Consider the following 21,365-nt stretch of genomic DNA (forward strand, 5'->3'; position numbering starts at 1 on the left):
GCTAATAGTCTCAGCTTAGCGGGGATAATTGAAAGTTGACTGCAATAACGAGGTTACTGCTGAAAATTGGTGGGCTCAATCTCACAAAGCATAATGGGCAATGTTCCCAAAGATAGCAAGTCATTCTTCATCCCTTTCTTCCCATGGAAAAGAACAAACAATCCAGGTCACTCTGTGGACAAAGAAGAAAAAATGTTTCTCCCTAAAAGAAAGTTTGGATAATAATCAAAGGTGCTTAATGTCTACCAACATTCATTTAATTAGATTCTAGGTGGTATTGCCTACCACTATCAATAATAAAAATGAGAAATCGGAGGTACATTCATGATTGGGTGGTAAACCAGTTGCTATTGAGTTGCGTCTGACTCCTGGCGACCCCACATGTGTCAGAGTAGAACTGTGTTCCCTAGGGTTTTCAATAGCTGATTTTTGGGAAGTAGATCACCAGGCCTTTCTTCTGAGTTGTCTCTCTGGATAGACTCAAACCTCCAACCTTTTGATTAGCAGCTGAGCACTTTAACAGTTTACACTACCCAGGGATCAATGGTGTGGTTGATGCTATTTATGTGAAGTGGGGAGGAAGAGAAACATAAATTTGTCACGCATCCTCATGCCATAGGAACGTCTGCAAGTTTCTTCACATTATCTTATTTGAACCCAGAAAAAAAAAATCCCTGTGTTGTGGATATTTTTGTCTTCATTTTGCAAGTGGGATAACTGAGGTGTGTAGAGGTTAGCACCTTGCCCAGGGTCCCACAAACAGTCATGACAGAGCTGTTATGGCTTCAGAGGCCTTTGCTCTTTCCACTACACAATATAAAGCATCTAGGCTCTCTCTGATGCCCCTCCTTGCCCTTTGTGATTGAAGACACACATTTAACAGATGGGGAAGGGTACGGTTTGTGGCTTTCTAACAGTGCAGTATTCCCCTATGTGCAGATAATTTGTCATATCCCTCATTACCACTAGGATCCAACCAACTGAACAAACTAATCCAAATTTAGAATCAGGAAAAATGAAAGTGCTGCCTAGATACTGGCACATGCTGGTTCAACATCTAATTAACTCCCTTAACAGCTCTTTGAAGGAGAGAGTTGGCATTATCAGCCTCTTGATAGATGAGGAAACTGAGCCAAAGAAAGTTGAAATGACTTAACCAGCATCACCCAGAAAGAAGTGACAGAGCTGGGAGGAGACCCTTGGCCTTTGAACTCTTCTTTCAGCTTATCAACAAGAACATTCCACATCAAATAAAAGACATTGTATGACACTCAGCACCAGCTGCATAGGCCAATTGTTCCTTGAAAATATGATTATTTTGTAGGGATATATTTCTTACAAAATGAAAAATAGTGACTTACATTCTATAACAGTCTTCCAGGGCTCGGGGAAGGAACCAGCTAGTGAACATGAGCCTGAACCTTAACAGACCAACTAGTTTTCTACAAATGATTTTATCAAGGTATTCCAAACTGGTGAGCATTGTAGTTTGGAAGGGACACATATGGAATAAATATTCTGTGTCTGTCAGGGGCCCAAATGTGAATAATAAAAAAAAGTGTGTAGAAACCCAAGCATCAGACCAAATCCCAGCCTTTCTACATCAGTCCTATAATAAGAGTTTGAAGACAGGCCACAACTCTCATTTTAGGCAGTCCAGTTTTTCTGGCTTACTCATCAGCTTAGATCTTTCTGGTTTTCTATCCACAGTCAGAAAGAATCACAATGCTAAACACTAGGACGGCACTGAAAAACTACCAGTTGACTCATAGAAGGAAGGAGTGTTGATTTGGTATATAACAATAATGATAATGCCGCCATCATTTAAAAACTCTTGTGTGTTCGGCACTGTGACAAATCACGCTTGACATGTATTGTCTCATTTAATCCTCACAGGAAACCTCAGAGACCCACCCAGCCCCAATGCCCTTGAGTCAATTAGAACTCAATTGAGTTTCCAAGGAGCACCTGGCAGATTCAAACTGCCGACCCTTTGGTTAGCAGCTGTAGCACTTAAACACTATGCCACCAGGGTTTCCAACCTCAGAGACAGGTGCTATTATTTATTATCATCCATATTTTACAGACAGAGAAACTGAGGCAGAGCGCTTTGATGTATTTCTTGCAGCTATAAGAGTCAGAATAGGCATTCAAACTCAAGACTTTGATTCCAGCACCCCAGCGCTGAACTGATATTCAATGTTTTTCTTCTGCCAAGAATATACAGAGGTGAGAGGTGGAACCAAGATGGCGGAATAGACAGATGCTTCCGGCAAGCCCTCTTTACAAAAAGACCCGAAAAAACAAGTGAAACGAGTACATTTGTGACAAGCTGGGAGCCCTGAGCATCAAAGGCAAGCTTAGACAACGAACTGAGGGGTAGGGGGAGGAAGAGGCCGTTCAGAAGTGGAGAGGAGTTGCCGGACCTGAATCGCGGGGAACACTCAGGCACCATTCCTGCAGCGCAGTGGCGGCGGCAGCAGCGGGCTGGTCCTAGTGTTCGGCCACAGTTTCCTCAGGGAGAAGCAGCCAGCCACACAGCCCGCTCATACCTCCAGGACCTGAGGAGAAGGGCGCTCTCAACAAAAGCTAAGGACTTGTGGATATTTTACTGCGCCCTCCCCACCCCCAAGCCGGCTTCAGCGGCTGAATCCCAGGGCCTGAGATAGACACTGGTGAGCACCTAGAGCCATCCTCCCGGCCTTGGGGAAGGAAAAAGTTTCCAGCTGGGGGGAAAAGATAATTTGCTAGCTCCATTAACCGGGGGAGCTCAGGACAGAAGTGGCTCCGGTCCAGGCATAAACCGTCCGTGGACCTTGAGCACCTTTCCCTTCTGCATGGACCTGTGTGGGCCTATTTCAGGAGAATAGGCTCTTGCTGGAAAACTCCAACCATTTCAGCTGTGCAGTGGAGAGGTGGGTGTTTGACATTTGACATTGCTTTGCCTATTAAACAAGGTCCTCACCTACCCACAACAGGGACCTAAGGACTGGTAGCTCCACTCAGGCCACCCAGCCACCTGCGACAGGGATGCAAAGATAACTGGTACCTCCCAGTCCCTACAACCAAAAACTTTGGGTGCCCATGGTCCCTCTGCAGAACCCACCTACCAGCACGATCTAAGGAACAGAGACACATTTTCCTCAGAGACACTTGGGGGTTGGTTCTCAGCCCTCTGCCTTGTTCAGAGCATGATCCCCTGCTGCAATCAGATACCGGTATATACGCCAATCACCCCTGCCCCTCTAAGACTGTAGGACAGAGCCTGTACCACACACTTGATGATCAGCTACCTGGAAACCTAAGCTGAATTCATATAAGAAAAGTAAATGGACTCCTAGACTGATATACGTGATAACAACTCTAGCCAGCTGGGGACAGGACACCAGAGCTCCAAAGGCGAAAATAATCAAAATAGCTCACTCAAGCAACCCATAGGGGTATACCAAAACAAAACAAAGCAAGCAGCTACGGCATAGTAAGCAAGCATAAACTAGTACAATAACTTATAGATGGCTTGGAGACAACAGTCAATATCAAGTCACATAAAGAAACAGACTGTGATCACCTCAACAGACTCTCAGAAAAAAGAATCCAGGGATCTTCTAGATGAAAGTGCATTCCTAGAATTACCAGATGCAGAATACAAAAGTTTAATGTACAGAACGCTTCAAGACATCAGGAAGGAAATGAGGCAATGCACAGAACAAGCCGAGGAACACACAGATAAAGCAACTGAAGAAATTAGAAAGGTTATTCAGGAACATAATGAAAAGTTTAATAAGCTGCAAAAATCCATAGACACACAGCAATCAGAAATTCAGAAGGTTAAAAATAAAATTACAGAATTAGATAACTCAATAGAAATTCAGAGGAGCAGAACTGAGCAAGTAGAAGCTAGAATTTCTGAACTTGAAGACAAATCACTTGGCACTAATATATTTGAAGAAAAATCAGATAAAAGCATTCAAAAAAAAGTAAGAAAACTTAAGAATCGTGTGGGACTCTGTCAAGAGAAATAACCTACGAGCGATTGGAGTACCAGAACAGGGAGGGATAACAGAAAATACAGAGAAAATTGTGGAAGGTTTGTTGGCAGAAAACTTCTCTGATATTGTGAAAGATGAGAAGATATCTATCCAAGATGCTCATCAAACTCCACATAAGGTAGATCTTAAAAGAAAGTCACCAAGACATATTACAATCAAGCTTGCCAAAACTAAAGATAAAGAGACAATTATAAGAGCAGCAAGGGATAAAAGAAAAGTCATCTACAAGGGAGAGCCAATAAGAATAAGCTCGGACTACTCGGCAGAAACCATGCAGGCAAGAAGGCAATGGGATGACATATTTAAAAAATTGAAGGAAAAAAATTGCCTCCCAAGAATCATATATCCATCAAAACTGCCTCTTAAATATGAAGGTGAAATTAAGGCATCTCCAGATAAACACAAGTTGAGGGAATTCATAAAAACCAAACCAAAACTACAAGAAACACTAAAGGGAATTCTTCGGTTAGAAAATCAATAATATCACGTATCAACCAAGACTAGAACACTGGGCAGAGCAACCAGAAGTCAACTCAGATGGGGAAATAAAAAAAAAAAAAAGCAATATTAAAAAAAAAAAAAAAAGCCCAACACAGGGTAATGGAGATGTTATCATATAAAAGAAGACAACATTAAAATAATAAAGAGGGACTAAGAAATGTAATCATACACCTTCCATATGGAGAGGAAAACACGGCGATACAAAGAAATAAAAGTTTTAAATTTAGAAGAATAGGAGCAAATTATAAGGTAACCACAAAGGAGACAAACTACCCTACTCATCAAAATAAAATACAAGGGAAAAATACAGACTCAGCAGAAACAAAATCAACAACAACAAATATGAGGAAAGGGCGATATATAAAGAAAATCTATTCAGCACATAAAATCAAGTGGGAAAAAGAAACTGCCAACAACACACAAAGACATCAAAATGATAGCACTAAATTCATACCTATCCATAATTACCCTGAATTTAAATGGACTAAATGCACCAATAAAGAGACAGAGAGTGACAAAAGGGATTAAGAAACAAGATCCGTCTGTATGCTGCCTACAAGAGGCACACCTTAGACTTAGAGACACAAACAAACTAAAACTCAAAGGATGGAAAAAAATAAGCAAACAACAATCAAAAGAGCAGGAGTGGCAATATTAATTTCTGACAAAATAGACTTTAAAGTTAAATCCATCAAAAAGGATAAGGAAGGACACTATATAATGATTAAACAGACAATACACCAAGGAGATATAACCATATTAAATATTTATGCACCCAATGACAGGGCTGTAAGATACATAAAACAAACTGTCAGCATTGAGAAGTGAGATAGACAGCTCCACAATAATAGTAGCAGACTTCAACACACCACTTCCGGTGAAGGACAGGACGTCCAGAAAGAAGCTCAATAAAGACACGGAAGATCTAAATCAACCAACTTGACCTCGTAGACATATACAAAGTTCAACACTCATTCATTCAACACTCATATACATAAGGATGGAATAAAGAAATTCATAGAATCCAATGAGAATGAAAACACTTCCTATCAGAACCTTTGGGACACAGCAAAAGCAATGCTCAGAGGCCAATTTATATCAATAAATGCACATATCCAAAAAGAAGAAAGGGCCAAAATCAAAGAATAATCCCTACAACTTGAACAAATAGAAAGAGAGCAACAAAAGAAACCCACAGGCACCAGAAGAAAACAAATAATAAAAATTAGAGCTGAACTAAATGAAATAAAAAACAGAAAAACAATTGAAAGAATTAACAAGACCGAAAGCTGGTTTTTTGAAAAATTCAACAAAATTGATAAACCACCAGCCAAACTGACAATGAAAAACAGGACAGGAAGCAAATAACCCGAATAAGAAATGAGACGGGGGATATTACAACAGACCCAACTGAAATTAAAAGAATCATACCAGATTCCTATGAAAAACTATACTCAAAAAAATTGAAAACCTAGAAGAAATGGATGAATTCCTAGAAACACACTACCTACCTAAACTAACACAAACAGAGGTAGAACAATTAAATAGACCCATAACAAAAGAAGAGATTGAAAAGGTAATAAAAAAAACTCCCAACAAAAAAAAGCCCTGGTCCGCATGGCTTCACTGCAGAGTTCTACCAAACTTTCAGAGAAGAGTTAACACCACTACTACTAAAGGTATTTCAGAGCATAGAAAAGGACGGAATACTAGCAAACTCATTCTATGAAGCCAGCATATCCCTGATACCCAAACCAGGTAAAGACACCACAAGAAAAGAAAATTATAGGCCTATATCCCTCATAAATGTAGATGCAAAAATCCTCAACAAAATTCTAACCAATAGAATTCAACAACATATCAAAAAAATAATTTGCCATGACCAAGTGGGATTCATACCAGGTATGCAGGGATGGTTCAACATTAGAAAAACAATTAGTGTAATCCACCACATAAATAAGACAAAAGACAAGACTCCCATGATTTTATCAATTGATGCAGAAAAGGCATCTGACAAAGTTCAACACTCATTCATGAAAAAAAAAAAAACTCAGCAAAATAGGAATAGAAAGAAAATTCCTCAACGTAATAAAGGGCATTTATACAAAGCCAATAGCCAGCATCACCCTAAATGGAGAGAGCCTGAAAACATTCCCATTGAGATTCGGAACCAGACAAGGATGCCCTTTATCACCACTCTTATTCAACATTGTGCTGGAAGTCCTAGCCAGAGCAATTAGGCTAGATAAAGAAATAAAGGGCATCCAGATTGGCAAGGAAGAAGTAAAAGTGTCCCTATTTGCAGATGACATGATCTTATACAAAGGAAACTCTAAGGAATCTTCAAGAAAACTACTGAAACTGATAGAAGAGTTCAGCAGAGTATCGGGATACAAGATAAACACACAAAAATCAGTTGGATTCCTCTACACCAGCAAAAAGAACATCGAACAGGAAATCACCAAATCAATGCCATTTACAGTAGCCCCAAAGAAGATAAAATACTTAGGAATAGATCTTACCAGAGATGTAAAAGGCTCGTACAAAGAAAACTACAGTACACTTCTGCAAGAAACCAAAAGAGACTTACATAAGTGGAAAAACATACCTTGCTCCTGGATAGGAAGACTTAACATTATAAAAATGTCTATTCTACCAAAATTACATTACATTTAATGTAATTCTAATCCAAATCCCAACGACATTCTTTAATGAGATGGAGAAACAAATCACCAACTTCATATGGAAGGGAAAGATGCCCCGGATAAGTAAGGCATTACTGAAAAAGAAGAACAAAGTGGGAGGCCTTACTTTACCTGATTTTAGAACCTATTATATCACCACAGTCATCAAAACAGCCTGGTACTGGTACAACAACAGATATATGGGCCAACGGAAGAGAATTGAGAATCCAGACATAAATCCTCCCACATATGAGCGCTGATATTTGACAAAGACCCCAAAAGAGTTAAATGGGGAAAAGACAGTCTTTTTAACAAATAGTGCTGGCATAACTGGATATCCATCTGCAAAGAAATGAAACAAGAACCATACCTCGCTCCATGCAAAAAAACTAACTCAAAATGGATCAAAGACCTAAATATTAAATCTAAAGTGATAAAGATCATGGAAGAAAAATTAGGGACAACATTAGGAGCCCTAACACATGGCATAAACAGTATACAAAACATAAAGAATGTAGAAGAAAAACTAGATAACTGGGAGCTCCTAAAAGTCAAACACCTATGCTCATCCAAAGACTTCACCAAAAGTGTAAAAAGACTACCTACAGACAGGGAAAAATTTTTTAGCTACGACATTTCTGATCAGCACCTGACCTCTAAATTCTACATGATACTGCAAAAACTCAACTGCAAAAAGACAAATAACCCAATTAAAAAATGGACAAATGAATAGACACTTCACTAAAGAAGACATTTAGGTAGCTAACAGATATACGAGGAAATGTTCACAATCATTAGCCATTAGAGAAATGCAGAGCAAAACTACAATGAGATTTCATCTCACTCCAACAAGGCTGGCTTTAATCCAAAAAAAAAAATAAATGTTGGAGAGGCTGTGAAGAGATTGGAACACTTATACACTGCTGGTGGGAATGTAAAATGGTACAACCACTTTGGAAATCGATTTGATGCTTCCTTATAAAGCTAGAAATAGAACTACCATACAATCCAGCAATCCCACTCCATGGAATATATCCTAGAGAAATAAGAGCCTTTACATGAACAGATATATGCACACCCATGTTTATTGCAGCACTGTTTACAATAGCAAAAAGATGGAAGCAATCAAGGTGCCCATCAACGGGTGAATGGATAAACAAATTATGGTATATTCACACAATGGAATACTACGGATCGATAAAGAACAGTGAGGAATCTGTGAAACATTTCATAACATGGAGGAACCGGGAAGGTATTATGCTGAGTGAAATTAGCCAGTTGCAAAAGGACAAATATTGTATAAGACCACTATCATAAGAACTTGAGAGATAGTTTAAACTGAGAAGAAAACATTCTTTTGTTGTTAGGAGAGGGGGGAGGGAGAGAGAGAGGCATTCACTGATGAGATAGTAGATAAGAACTACTTTAGGTGAAGGGAAAGACAGCACACAATACAGCAGGGGAGGTCAGCACAATTGGACTAAACCAAAAGCAAAGAAGTTTCTTGAATAAACTGAATGCTTTGAAGGCCAGCATAGCAGGGGCAGGGACCTGGGGACCATGGTTTCAGGGGACATCTAAGTCAATTGGCGTAATAAAATCTGTTAAGAAAACATGCTGCATCCCACTTTGAGGAGTGGTGTCTGGGGTCTTAAACGCTAGCAAGCAGCCATCTAAGATGCATCAATTGGTCTCAATCCACCTGGATCAAAGGAGAATGAAGAACACCAAGGACACAAGGCGATTACGAGCCCCAGAGACAGAAAGGACCACATGAACCAGAGACTACATCATCCTGAGACCAGAAGAACTAGATGGTGCCCGGCTACAACTGATGACTGCCCTGACAGGGAACACAACAGAGAACCCCTGAGGGAGCAGGAGAGCAGTGGGATGCAGACCCCAAATTCTCATAAGACCAGACTTAATGGTCTGACTGAGAGTAGAAGGACCCCGGTGGTCATGACCCCCAGACCTTCTGTTGGCCCAGGACAGGACCCATTCCCGAAGCCAACTCTTCAGACATGGATTGGAGTGGACAATGGGTTGGAGAGGGATGCTGGTGAGGAGTGAGCTTCTTGGATCAGGTAGACACTTGAGACTATGTTGGCATCTGCTGCCCGAAGGGGAGATGAGAGTGTGGAGGGGGTTAGAAGCTGGTGAAATGGACACAAAAAGAGAGTGGAGGGAGAGAGTGGGCTGTCTCATTAGGGGGAGAGTAATTGGGAGTGTGTAGCAAGGTGTATATGTGTGAGAGACTGACTTTATTTGTAATCTTTCACTTACAGCACAATAAAAATTATTAAATTATATATATATATATATATAAAAAGAATATACAGAGGTACAGAGCCAACATGTCTACTGAACAAAGCAGTCCAAATTCCCAAGTGAAGATCAGACTGGGCTGTTAGCCAGTATACTCTATTATCCCTCATACTTTGCAATAAAGACTGACTCATTGACTATCAGTCAACAGGCATTTATGCTACATATGCTGTGTGGAGCTGTGTGGAGCTCAAGACAAGGTACTGCAAAGGGAGCAAGGAAGGCTGTAACGGAGCAAAAATAACAGATTTTTAGAGCTCTACAACTAGATTTGCAGAAAGAAAGAAGAACTGACTATAAAAAGTATTCCTAAAGTGAAGCCAAGACTGCATCCATGCAAAGGCTAGTTTGGGAAAAATAAATTCAGCCATTCATTTATTCTGAAGACAGCATTTGAACTCAAAAAACCAGTTAGGAACCGTATAGCAATAGTTTATGGTAAGAACTGGTGGATTGTACAAATTCATCATTTTACCCCCTAAACCAGTGTGTGTGTGTGTGTGTGCGCGCGCGTGTGTGTGTGTGTATTTCGGTAGACAGTGTCAAAACCATACAAAGCTGGTTGATGACTAATTAGCAGTTACTCTATTTTTACACAAACAACACGCACCTTCTGTGTTTGTTTGCCAGCTGCACCCTCCCCCATCCCCATCGGGTATTTTTGTAAGGGCACTATGCTATTTTTTTCATTTTTTTTTTACAACATATAGAAAAGGATTGGCATGGCAGAGCCTGTGAGGGTGCCTCAGGGAGGGGGGTGGTGGGGGGCATGGCCAGCAAACAAATACAGAGGTATGTGTTATTTGTGTAAAAATATGGTGTATCCTTTGTTTAATGACTCTTATATAAAAAAAAAAAAATCCCACCACCCATCTGTCAGTTTGTCATACTGTGGTGGCTTGTGTGTTGCTATGATGCTGGAAGCTATGCCACTGTTATTTCAAATACCAGCAGGATCCGAAAGGCCTGATGATCTACTTCTGAAAATTAGCCAGTGAAAACCTTATGGATCACAACAAAACATTGTCTGACTCACTTGTTTTGGACATGTCATCAGGAGGGATCAATCACTACAGGAGAACACAATGTTTGGTGAAGTAGGGGGCCATTGAAGGCATAGGAGACACTTGGTGAGATGGGTTGGTACAATAGTCACAACTACGGGCTTGAACATGCTGCTGATTCCGAGGATAATGCAGGACCAGGCAACATTTCATTTTGTTGTACAAAATGTCGTCAGGAATTGGAATGACTCAACCACACCTAACAACAGCAATAACGTATGCTATTACTGGAATGCATCTACGCATTTGGTGGATTCGAACTGCTGACCTTTGGGTTAGCAGCTGAGCTCTTTAACCACTATGCCACCAGGGCTCTGGAAAATGCATAGAGCAAAAAAATAAAGTATAAAAATTCCTTGTTGCTGCTGTTAGGTGCACTTGAGTCAGTTCTGACTCATAGTAACCGTATGTACAACAGAATGAAACACTACCCAGTCTGGTGACATGCTCACAATCATTGTTATGCTTGAGCCCATTGTGGCAGCCACTATTTCAACCCATCTTGTCGAGGGTCTTCCTCTTTTTCCCTCATCCTCTACTTTACCGAGTATGATGTCCTTCTCCAGGGACCGATTCCTCCTGATAACATGTTCAAAGTATTTGAGATGTAGTCTCGCCATCCTTGCTTCTAAGGAGCATTCTGGCTGCACTTCTTCTAAGACAGATTTGTTCGTTCTTTTGGCAGTCCATGTATATTCAATATTCTTCGCCAACACCACAATTCAAAGGCGTCAACTCTTCTTTGGTCTTCCTCATTCATTGTCCAGCTTTCACATGCATATGAGGCGATTGAAAATACCATGGCTTGGGTCAGGCGCACCTTAGCCTTCAAGGTGACATCTTTGCTTTCCAACATTTTAAAGAGGTCTTTTGCAGCAGATTTGAACAATGTAATGTGTCTTTTGATTTCTCGACTGCTGCTTCTATGGGTGTTGATTGTGAATCCAACTAAAGTGAAATCCTTGACAACTTCAGTCTTTTCTCCCTTTATCATGAGTTGTGAGGATTTTCGTTTTCTTTATGTTGAGCTGTAATCCATACTGAAGGTTGTGGTCTTTGATCTTCATCAGTAAGTGCTCCAGGTCCTCTTCACTTTCAGAAAGCAAAGTTGTGTCATCTGCATAACGCAGGTTGTTAACGAGCCTTCCTCCAATCCTTATGCCCTTTTCTTCTTCATATAGTCCAGCTTCTCAGATTATTTGCTCAACGTACAGATTGAATAGGTATGGTGAAAGGATACAGTCCTGACGCACACCTTTCCTGACTTTAAACCACACAGTATCCCCTTGTTCTGTTCAAACAACGGCCTCTTGTTCTGTGTACAGATTCCTCATTAGCACAATAAAGTGTTCTGGAATTCCCATTCTTCACAATGTTATCCCTAATTTGTTATGACCCACAAAGTTGAATGCCTTTGAGTAGTCAATAAAACACAGGTAAACATCTTTCTGATATTCTCTGCTTTCAGTCATGATCCATCTGACATGAACAATGGTATCCCTCATTCCATGTTCTTTTCTGAATCCAGCTTGAATTTCTGGCAGTTCCCTGTCAATGTACTGCTGCAGCCACTTTTGAATGATCTTCAGCAAAATTTTTCTTGTGTGTGATATTAATGATATTATTGGATAATTTTTGAATTCAGTTGAATCACATTTCTTGGAAATAGGCATAAATATGGATCTCTTCCAGTTGGTTGGCCAGGTAGCTATCGTCCAAATTTCTTGGTATAGATGAGCGTGCACCTCCAGTAGCTGTATCCATTTGTTGAAACATCTCAGTTAGTATTCCGTCAATTCCTGAAGCCTTGTTTTTTGCCAATGCCTTAAGTGCTGCTTGGGCCTCTTCCTTCAGTACCATCGGTTCTTTATCATATGCTACCTCCTGAAATGATTGAATGTCCACCAATTATTTTTGATACACTGACTCTGCATATTCTTTCCATATTCTTTTGTTGCTCCCTGCGTTGTTCAATATTTTACCTGTAGAATCCTTCAATATTGCAACTCGAGGCTTGATTTTTTTCTTCTGTCCTTTCAGCTTAAGTAATACCAAGCATGTTCTTCTACCTCCAGCTCTTTTTGTACGTGTCATTATAATATTTTACTTTGTCTTCTCAAGCCGCCCTTTGAAATATTCTGTTCAGCTCTTTTACTTCATCATCTCTTCCTTTCATTTCAGCTACTTAACATTCAAGAGCAAGTTTCAAAGTCTCTTCGGACATCCATTTTGGTCTTTTCTTTCTTTCCTGTCTCTTCAATGACCTCTTGCTTTCTTCATGTATGATATTCTTGATGTTGTTCCACAACTCATCTGGTCTTCAGTCATTAGTATTCAATGCATCAAATCTATTCTTGAGATCGTCTCTAAATTCGGGTGAGATATACTCAAGGTCATACTTTGGCTTTTGTGGACTTGTTCTAATTTTCTGCACTTTCAACTTGAACTTGCTTATGAGCAGTTGATGGTCTAATCTGCAGTTGGCCCCTTGCCCTGTTCTGACTGATGATACTGAGCTTTTCCATCATCTCTTTCCATAGATGTAGTCGATTTGATTCCTGTTTATTCCGTCTGGTGAAGTCCACATGTATAGTTGCCATTTATGTTGGTGAAAAAAGGTATTTGCTGTGAAGAAGTTGTTGGTCTTGCAGAATTGTATCATGTGATCCCTGGCATCATTTCTGTCACCAAGGCCACATTTTCTAACTACTGATCCTTCTTCATTTCTAACTTTTGCGTTCCAATCACCAGTAATTATCAATGCATCCTGATTGCATGTTCCATCAATTTCATACTGCAGGAGTTGGTAAAAATCTTCAATTTCTTCGTCTTTGGCCTTAGTGGTTGGTGTGTAATTTTGAATAATAGCCCTTGAGACAGGTGAAATACAGTACCTGAAGAGTTCAGCTTCCTCTTTTATGTCTTTGTCTTTAACAGGGTGTACACACACAAAAAGGAATATGGCTGAAATTAGCTCATAAATATAACTTATGTAGTTGATATAATCTGTAAAAAGTGATTTTTTTCATTTAATTTCTCCACATTCAATTTGAACTAATATGACCTTACTTTTGGTGTACAATACTTGATTCTGCAGCATTAAAGGATTGAATACATAAGTAGGCACAGGCTGCACTAACAAATGTTGTGATGACGTGGGTGCTAAAACAAGACGGGCTTAGTGACCTCAAAGGTGGTCCATTGGTAAATGCTCAGTTTTAACTATTAATGAATTCATCATTCATGTCCATAACTGGATGAAGACTCTATTTCTAATTTAGGCACCTTTGTGCTAGAAGTTCGGCATGCTGTTGATATTATAGGTTCCAATTAAAGAAAATTAGTAAACATTAGTTATATGGCAATATAGACAAATGAAGTTGGACTATTAGAATAATAATACTCTGGCTTCTTTCATTATCTAGGCATTGATTCTCAATTTAGACTAACCTCTTTCATTTTCAAAAAATACTGATGCTGGACCCCACCCCAGAGATTCAGATTTAATTGTCCTGGAGTGAGAAAATCCTACGGAGCAGTTCTACCTGTAACACACGGGGTCACCATGAGTCAGGGGCCAACTCAATGGCGGCCAACAACAACAACCTTCCTTTTTTAGTTTTTGTAATTTCAAATTAATATATGCCTTGTCTTTCAAGCTAAACAGTTCATAGGTACATTTAGGAAAGAAAACCCAAACCTATTCCCTGTGGTTATCACTACAAACATTTTCTCTATGATTCCATACAGATATGGATAGATAAACATGGTATTATCTATCTGTGTGTCTGTGTAGAGGATACTTTGTTCTTAAATGAAGTTTGTACTCTTAATTATACTTCAAGGATATCCCTCCTGGCCAATAGATCTAACTTATTCATTTTAATATGTTCATAACATTATATCAAATTCCCCTAAATTTAAGTTTTTGCCAGTTTTTGGTGTGTATGTGTTTTGCCCATTACAAAGAACACATTTAGAATCCTCCAGGTGCTCCTTGGAAACTCTGTCGGGCAGTTCTACTCTGTCCTATAGGGTCGTTATGAGTTGGAATCGACTCTATGGCAGTGGATATACCTTTCCCTTTATTTCCGTGTGATAGACACCCAACAGTGGAAATGCTACATTAGAAATAATGTGCATTTTTTCATTTTAATAGTTACAGCCAGATTTTTTTAAAAAGTGATTTATAACAATTGTCATTCTCTAGTAACGTATGAGAGAGCCTATTTCTTTGGGTCTTGTTAAAAAGTATATCTGCCTCCCCAGCACTATCATGGCACATCACTGCCCTGGTGAACCATCTTTATTGACAAGCATGCGCCATGTCTCTTGAGTGAGTTGGGACTTTCTAAGAGTGGAGAATCATTGCTTTATTAACTCTGCTGTTTCCACATGGGCACTGACCCCAAGCACTGGGGCAAAGGACAGGATTAGGCCAGCTCTGCGTGTCTAAATTTTGCAAGGGTTTGAAAATTTATATAAATTTTTTTTTTATTGGGGATTAAATCATTAATTTGAAGAGAGCTAGGGAGTCAGATAATAACAATATATTTAGGTGGGAATCTGGCCAACCGAGAACCAAATTAGGGCACTTTCCATTTTCAGAAAATAAAATGCAAGGACAGAAGAAATGGTACAATTATACTTACTGAAGAATTTCAGGAAAAGTCATTTATTTGCTATTGTGTAGGCACAGTCTTATATAGAACTTTAATCCTTCCCCAGATTACCTACATGTTGAAAGGAAGGCATTCAGTAAACCTTAAATTTAACTTCCCTCCCACATGCTTTTCAATACCATAATAACAATGTTGTCAACAACACATGTAAAAGGAAAGTTTATAGATGGACAGTGACAATGCCCATTGAGGTGATCTTTCTGTTATTTATTTGCCTCACAAATAGAAACCTAAATGCACGGGGAAATCAATAGAATAAAAAGAAATTCAATTAGCTCAGTTTATTCTTAAAGCTACTAAAGAATAATTTCCAAAATACAGATGTGCAATATGATTAATAGGAGACTTAAAAATTCTGAACATCTTGTATTCATGAGCTCACTGTAAATGCAACATTGACTTTTTAAAAAGCTTTAAAGTGTGTGTGTGTGTGTGTGTGTGTGTATGTTCCACATTGTAAAAATTAAAAATAATTCTCCTTAGAGTCCGTGTCTGTTTTTTCTAGGTCTAATCAGCCACAGCTATATTGCTGGTAGACATCTTTTAAAGAGAGGATTTTTATAGAGTAGAGTAAGTCCTGAGGGTGAAAATCAATTTTTTCCTCTCCTACTCACCTATCCCTTAAAGGTTGTAACTAGTCAGCAAAATAAATACAAAATTTTATACACATATTGTGACATTAGTTGTAATCCCCACAATGTGACAGCATACTCCCCCTTTCCGCCCCAGGTTTCCTGTGTCCATTCAACCAGTTCCTGTCCCATTTGGTCTCGTGTATCTGATTGAACTAAGAAGCACACTCCTCACAGTGTTTTTTTTTAATAGTCCTGTCTAATCTTTACTGGGTCTAATCTTTGTCTGAAGAGTGGTCTTTGGAAAATGGATTTAGTTCTGGCTTAACAGAGTATACAGGGGCCATACTGCCAGGGGTCCCTCCAGTCTCTGTCAGACTGTTAAGTCTGGTCTTTTTACATAAACTTAAGTTCTGTTCCGCACTTTTCTCCCGCTCTGTCCAGGACTCTCTGTTGTGTTCCCTGTCAGGGCAGTCATTGCTGATAGCCAGGCACCATCTACTTCTTCTGGTCTCAGGCTGGTAGAGTCTCTGGTTTATGTAGACCTTTAGTCTCTTGAGCTAATATTTTCCTTGTGCCTTTGGTGTTCTTAATTCTCCTTTGCTCCAAATGGGTTGGGACCAATTGATGCTTCTTAGATGGCCACTTGCAAGCTTTTAAGACCCCAGACACCACTTACCAAAGTGGGATGCAGAACATTTTCTTAATAAACTTTGTTATGCCAATTGACCTAGATGTCTCCTGAAACTATGGTCCCCAGACCCCACCCCCAGGTACTCTGTCCCTCAAAGTGTTTCAGTGTGTTCAGGAAACTTCTTAGCTTTTGCTTTGGACCAGTTGTGCTGACTTCCCATGTATTGTGTGTTGTCCTTCCCTTCACTGAAGATGATCCTTGTCTACTACCTAGTTAGTGAATTCCCCTCCCTCTCCCTCATAACCATCAAAGAATGCTTTCTTCTGTGTTTAAACCCTTTCTTGAGTTCTTATAATAGTGGCCTCAAACAGTATTTGTCCTTTTGTCAATGACTAATTTCACTCAGCATAATGCCCTCCAGATTCATCCATGTTGTGAGGTGTTTTGCGGATTCATCATTGTTCTTTACCATTGCATAGTATTCCATTGTGTGTATGTACCATAATTTGTTTATCCATTTGTCTGTTGATGGGCACCTGGGTTGTTTCCATCTTTTTGTTATTGTGAACAATGCTGCAGTGAACATGGGTGTGCATATGTCTGTTCTGTAAAGGCTCTTATTTCTCTAGGATATATTCCAAGGAGTGGGATTGCTGGATTGTATGGTAGTTCTATCTCTAGCTTTTTAAGGAAGTGCCAAATCAGTTTCCAAAGTTGTTGTACCATTTTACATTCCCACCAGCAGTGTATAAGTGTTCCAGTCTCTCCACAACCTCTCCAACATGTATTATTTTGTGTTTTTTGGATTAGTGCCAGCCCTGTTGGGGTGAGATGGTATCTCATTGTAGTTTTGAATTCCATTTCTCTAATGGTTAATGATTGTGAGCATCTCCTCATGTGTCTGTTAGCTACCTGAATGTCTTCTTTAGTGAAGTGCCTGTTCATATCCTTTGCCCATTGTCTTAGTCATCCAGTGCTGCTATAACAGAGATATCAAAAGTGGGTGTCTTTAACAAAGAGAAACTCATTTCTTCACCGTAAAGGAGGCTAAAAGTTCAAATTCAGGGCATCAGCTCCAGGGGAAAGCTTTCTCTCTGTGTCAGCCTTCTCATCAATCTTCCCCCAGATTAGGAGCTTCTCCATGCAGGAACCTCGGGTCAAAGGATGGACTCTGCTCCTGGCATTGCTTTCTTGATAGTATGAGGTCCCTAACTCTCTGCTCCCTTCCCTTTCCTTTTTATCTCTTTGAGAGATAAGAGGTGGTGCAGGTCACACCCCAGGGAAACTCCCTTTACATTGGATCATGGATGTAACCTGGTAAGCGTGTTACAATCCCACCCTAATCCTCTTTAACATAAAATTATAATCACAAAATGGAGGACAACCACACAATACTTGGAATCATGGCCTAACCAAGTTGATGCATAGTTTTGGGGGACACAGTTCAGTCCATGACACCCATTGTTTAATTGGGTTATTTGTGTTTTTGTTGTTGAGATGTTGCAGTATTTTACAGATTTTAGAGATAAGACCCTTACCAGATATGTCGTAGCCAAAAATTTTTCCCCGGTCCGTAGGTTGCCTTTATATTCTTTTGGTGAAGTCTTTTGATGAGCATAAGTGTTTGATTTTTAGGAGGTCCCAGTTATCTAGTTTCTGTTCTGGTGTTTGTGCATTGTTAGTAATGTTTTGTATTCTGTTTATGCCACGTATTAGGGCTCCTAGCTTTGTCCCTATTTTTTCTTCCATGATCTTTACCATTTTAGATTTTATATTCAGATCTTTGATCCATTTTGAGTTAGTTTTTGTGCATGGTGTGAGGTATGGGTCTTGTTTCATTTTTTTGCAGATGGATGTCCAGTTATGCCAGCACCATTTTCCCCAATTAACTGACTTTGGGCCTTTGTCAAATATTAACTGCTCATATGTGGGTGGATTTATGTCTGGATTCTCAATTCTGTTCCATTGGTCTATGTATCTGTTGTTGTACCAGTACCAGGCTGAAACAGTCCTTTTCAACACAGGCAGAGTTAACAAAATATGTATCAAATCTGATATTATCCTTCAAATGAATATGCTTCCAATTGAGCTAGTATTGAAAACAGCTGGTTTCACTTCAAAGACAAAACAATTGGTTAACTGACACAATTATTCCACCAACTGGTATCATGCAGACCAAGCCAATTGGTAGGATAGAGTTATTTATTTTCCCACTGAGAGAGGGTAAACTTGCCAGATGATATCTGTGATGCAGTTGCAAAGCTCTTAGAATCCTGTGCTCTTTGCATAGAGCTACTGGGCCCCTTTGTACAGCTGAAAGATAAATTCATATTTTTAGACAATCAGCAAATACCACTCCATGAACCACTAAACAAACAACTGACCCATAGAAGTCAATGTGGATACATTTAAGAAATACTTGTTTTTTGAAAATGATTAACATAGGTGCATAAAAATATGACTTGTAATAACAGTAAAGCACATCTTGAATGAGATGAGAACTCAGTGTGGTGAGCTTTTTATCCATCTGTGATGAGGGGTGGTAACAATGCAGGAAGGACACAGTAACAGAGCTAGAATAAGCAAAATTCAATTATGCCTTGTTATTCCTGAATTAAAACTAGGGTAACTAATGCACGAAGATAAAAGTCAGGAAATTAACCCAGGTTGCAGAGTCCTTGGAGGACACAAAACATAAACCCAATCTCCTGAGTTCAATCTAATTTTTAATCTTCAACGATACTAAGTTAGGTTGACAAACACTACTACCCTTATTTTATAAGGGTTTATATATTTTTTCAGAGTGTTCCATTCCATTGAATAACTTATCATCGTATAAATATATTCGTTAATATATTTAGTAGGGAAAAACAAGCCTTGATGATGATATAGAATACTTAGTCTATTAAATATTATTCACTTAAAAAATGTAACATTTGATTCTGTGAAACAAATATTTATTTATTTTTTCCTTCCAAAAAGTGCTCCAGACTAAGGGAAGCACTCGTGGAATGGCAGAGTACAGATCTCTGAAAATCTACACTTCATAAAAGCAATGAGAACATTAGCAACCTATTTCAAAATTGACATATTCAGAATTCTAGAAAAACTGCTGAATCTCTGTAGACTTGCCCCATTTCTATTCACCTCTCCCCAGCTTTTCAGTAGCCTTGACGTCCAACAGCCTGACAACTATGGCATCTGTGAAAACAAATAGCCATTGTGGATGTTTAAAGCTATAAATTTCCCTGTAAGCACTGCTTTCACTGAATCCCATAAGTCTGCTGTGTTGTGTTTACATTTGCATCTCAGAATATTTTCAAATTCCTCTTGTGATTTCTTCTTTGATTCATTGGTTATTTAGGAGTATGTTGTTAAATTTCCACATATTTGTTAACTTGCCAAGCTTCTGTCAGTTATTAATTTCTAATTTCATTTGATTATGGACACAGAACACACTTCGTGTGATTCAATCCTTTTACATTTATTAAGACTTGTTTTATGGCCTAACATATGGTCTATTCTGGAAAATGTCCCACATTCACTTGAGTGCTCAAACCTTTTCAAGAAAAAGTGTTGGGATAACTGGAACTTCACAGGCAAAAGAATGAAGTTGGAGGCCCCCTTAGACCATACACAAATATTAACTCAAAATGGATCGTAGACCCAAATGTAAGAGCTAAAAACATAAGACTCTTAGAAGAAAGAATAGAAGCTAATCTTTATGACTTTAGGTTAGGCAAACCCTTTATAGATATGAAACCAAAAGAACAAGTGAAAAAAGAAAAAAAAATAAAATGGACTTAATCAAAATTAAAAACTTTTATGCTTTTCAAAGAATAACATCAAGAAAAGCCAAAACACAACCCAGAAAATGTGAGAAAATATTATCAAATCTTATATATGATAAGGATCTAGTATCCAGGGTATATAAAGAATTCTTACAAGTCAAGAGTAAAAAGACAAATGATCCAATTTAAAACGGACAAAATGTTTACACAACACTTTCTCCAAAGAAAATATACAAATTATCAGGAAAATATACAAATTAACAAGACAGGATGTTCAACATCATTGGCCATTAAAGAAATGCAAATCAAAACCATGATGACGTATCACTTCATACTCACTAGGACGGCTATTGTCATGAAGAATAACAAGTGTTGGCAAAGATTGGAGAAATTGGAATCCTCCTACATTGCTGATGGGAATGTAAAATGGTGTATCCACTGTGGGAAATAATTTGACAGTTCATCACAAAGTTAAAAATAGAGCTCCCTACCATGTTGTTGTTGTTGCTGTTGTTAGGTGCCATCAAGTCCGTTCTGACTCTTAGTGACCCTATGCACAACAGAACGAAACACTGCCCTGTCCTGCGCCACCCTTACAATCATTGTTATGCTTGAGCTCATTCTTGCAGCCACTGCGTCAATCCACCTCGTTGAGGAGCTTCCTCTTTTCCACTGACCCTGTACTCTGCCAAGCATGATGTCCTTCTCCAGGGACTGATCCCTCCTGACAACATGTCCAAAGTATGTAAGATGCAGTCTCGCCTTCCTTGTCTCTAAGGAGCATTCTGGTTGTACTTCCTCTAAGACAGATTTGTTCATTCTTTTGGCAGTCCATGGTATATTCAATATTCTTTGCCAACACCACAATTCAAAGGGGTCAACTCTTCTTCGGTTTTCCTCGTTCATTGTCCAGCTTTTGCATGCATATGATGCGATTGAAAATACCATGGCTTGGGTCAGGCACACCTTAGTCCTCAGGGTGACGTCTTTGCACTTCAACACTTTGAAGAGGTCCTTTGCAGAAGACTTACCCAATGCAATGCATCTTTTGATTTCTTGA

The sequence above is a fragment of the Loxodonta africana genome, chromosome X (genome assembly GCF_030014295.1).
Source record: "Loxodonta africana isolate mLoxAfr1 chromosome X, mLoxAfr1.hap2, whole genome shotgun sequence".
NCBI lineage: Eukaryota > Metazoa > Chordata > Mammalia > Proboscidea > Elephantidae > Loxodonta > Loxodonta africana.